Source organism: Sapajus apella, unplaced genomic scaffold, assembly GCF_009761245.1.
Source record: "Sapajus apella isolate SASKATOON/1434 unplaced genomic scaffold, GSC_monkey_1.0 scaffold40, whole genome shotgun sequence".
NCBI lineage: Eukaryota > Metazoa > Chordata > Mammalia > Primates > Cebidae > Sapajus > Sapajus apella.
In genome coordinates, this window is record NW_022436980.1 from 15,561,039 (window position 1) to 15,564,228 (window position 3,190).

Below are 3,190 nucleotides of genomic sequence, written 5' to 3' on the forward strand. Positions count from 1 at the left end.
AGAAACATTAATGATTATTTCCGGCCTTAGAGTTCAAAATAGATATGCTACTTTGAAAGTAAAAATTAAATAGAATGTTAATTTATCTATTCAAATGATAGAGCAATGTAATGTTTTTATGAAACATTATTTGAAATATATTTTTTCTGAGATAATATTATCTATTTATATAATGGCAATGCTATATTCTTAAGAAATATTTGAGCAAAATATTGGCTCCTACTGAGTATCTTTTATTGAAGTTTACCCAGGTACCTATATTTACCATTTTGATTTTTTTTCTGGAGGTGCAATCAGACCCTGACTGTAATTTTAGTTTAAATCTTTTTTTCATAATTATTCTGAAACTGACTTAATAAAGAAAAATAGAAAGCTCTGTGCATGTGTATGGGAGAAAGAGCAAGAGAGAGATAGCTATGAAAGGTAAGGCAATATTTAAAAATAAAGTCTAATGGTTTATTAGGGAAAAAAAACTAGCCCATGAATGTTAACAAACAATGATAATAGCAACTCATGTAGGGTTTTAACATTTATTATACATTTCTTCTCTACTGTTCTTATAGTGTACAGTAATTTCAATAGGATGTAGTATTTATTTGCTTGTTAATTTTTAACTGTAAGATTCACTTCGGGGTCAATCATTTTGCTGCAGAAGTGAATCTCTGTTTTTAAGGATACGGCCAGATTAATATATGTTTAAAAATTTACTTTTTAGCTGAGATAAATTGCTATCTTCAGCTAAATGAGAAAATTAATAAAAAGCAAAAGAAATAAATTTTTGCTTGACTGCTATGTGATCATCTTTATCGCTTAAATGATTTAGAGCTCTTCTATTCCAATACTTCTTCTTTTACAGATGAGGATTCTTATGTCCAGGGAGATGGTCTTTCTTAAAAGCTCATAAGAAGAAAAGTTGGGAGTGAGAGATGAGACATTTAGGTCCCCAGGTTGTTGCTTGGCTAATACTCTTTGAAGATGCATTCGTTCCCTTTATTTTATTTATTGAAAGCCCTTGTGTACTTGTAGGTTTCATACAAGCAAGTACTTTATCACAACTGTGTTTTGTTATCCATTGGTGATGATATATGTGGGTAAGATAAAATTATCTCTTTCTGGGTAAGATAAAATTATCGTTAACATTAATAATTTACAGAGTATTTCCAAAGCAGCACCTTTTAAGTATGAAAATAAGAAATAAAATTTTTGTTTCTGTCATCCAGAAACAGACAGCATTACCTTTTGATTATTGCCACAAATAAGGAACTAAAAATGTTGATCAGATCCTCTTCTAAATACCACTTGAAGTTTTTTAAATGACATCAGGTAAGTCCCTTAAGCTATTAGCACCTAGATTTCTTCACTACAAAAAGGTGATAATAGCTGTCTTCTGACTGTTAACCTTTGACCAACAAACTGTGCACACATTGATTCCTCTTTTATTGAAATATTAAGTTATTTGATGTATCTGTGTTTATGATAGGGCTGAATATTTTTTAATATTCCTGCAGGCTGTAGAAATAAGGCTGAAAAAAATAGATGAAAATTAATTCTCAGATGGGAATTTTGATTATTGTTGTGAACTTATCCTAAGAGACATTTGACCAAATGCAGCTATTAGAGGTAACCCTAGAATGGAATTCTGTGCTTATCTAAGTTCATAAGACTTAGTAAGTTTTATGATCCAAAACATGATGCCCCAAGCTGGAACATCAGCATCATCTGGAAACTTGCTAGAAAGCAAACCTTGGGCTTTACTCTACGTGTGCTCAATCAGAAACTCTAAGGTTGAGGCCCACCTATCTGTGTTTAAACAAGGTTTACAGGTAATTTTGATATATATTAATATTTGAGTGCCATTGCTATAAACTAAAACAAAAACAAATTAACATAGACTCATAGACGTTAAACCTTTCAGACTCAGCAACAGAATTTGTGCTGTATTGGATATATGTGTATATATATAGACGTTCATTCAGACAGACAAGAGATTTTGTGTTAAGCGCAGGTGGTTTTTTATCTTAACTTTAATGTATCACAAAAAGTGTTAAAAGAACTCAGGAAATTTGAGTTTTGATAACTAAGGATTAAAATATTGAAAAAAAAAAGCAGAAAGAGCTCATTAAGGGAGGGATGTTTGCTGCTGAGATGTTGGTATCAGAAATCCAAAAATTTTTTTCTGTGTATAAATAAAAGATAAGAAAGGGTATAGAGCACATGTTAAAAGACTGTAATCACTTGAGGGCACTACTCATGTTCAGCATTTTTTTTAAATAAATAAAAGTTTGATTTGGCATGAAAACAATGATAGATCTTGAAATTTGGTTTAGTTTTCTGTGAGATTAAAAAGATCAAAGACATCGAAGAGATTTACTTCATTACAAAGTTATTAATGCTTTATCTACTTTATACAGGTAGCAAATTTTTTCTTTGGTAGCAGAAATTGCTTTTCTTACCCCAGAGAAGATGAGTTATAAAAAAAAGGTACTATAACTTTTGTACTTTTACCATAAAAAGTACAAAATTATTTTTACTGTTGTGGTGGTTTAAAGTAGGTTGCTGATATGAGCATTGTGGAAGAATGATATTTAGACAGTGTAGCCACAGTTTCACAGTTTGGTTTGAATGTTGTTGGCTGTAGACCAGTGGTTCTCAAAATAGTTGTTTTGAAGATATGAAGGGCAAAGTGGTGAGTTAGTCAGAATAATCTGAAAGTCTGACATTAAATACCTCATGTTCCTCAATGTGGTGTACCCATAAAGAATAGTGGCCTTAGATTATCTTAAGACTAACAAAATTTTTCTTTAGGAATGTTTTATTGATATTTCCAAGGTAGGAAGAAAATATTACATATGAACTCAACTTTAATATTATGTATTTCTACAAACATGGAGTAAGAAGAGAAGCTCAATGTTTCACACTGATTTGGGGGGGGTTCTCTTTTGTAACTAAGATATCAAGAGTTCTTTGTTCTTGTTGTTTTACTTACAATGTTTTGTTTTGTTTTTTTCAAACACTCCCAAATCAAACCATAACAGACATTAAGGATGAGAATGAGAGTTGGAGAGGTCAGAAGGCCTGCTTTGGCCAATCAATAGATATTTGCAGAAAAGAGATTTCTGCATATGAAGTCACCTATTGATTAGTTAAAACCCTGCTATTGCTCTTAATCCTTTGTTTCATTATCATTAAT

At 31.1% G+C, this 3,190-nt stretch overlaps 1 long non-coding RNA gene across 1 annotated transcript; it reads left to right on the forward strand.

The window, feature by feature from the left end:
* The first annotated feature begins 435 nt into the window (after positions 1-435).
* On the forward strand, positions 436-2,923 carry LOC116565349. The gene is made up of 3 exons (XR_004275401.1): positions 436-947; positions 1,221-1,323; positions 2,412-2,923. It is a non-coding gene; the product is annotated as an uncharacterized LOC116565349 (long non-coding RNA).
* Positions 2,924-3,190: the final 267 nt, after the last annotated feature.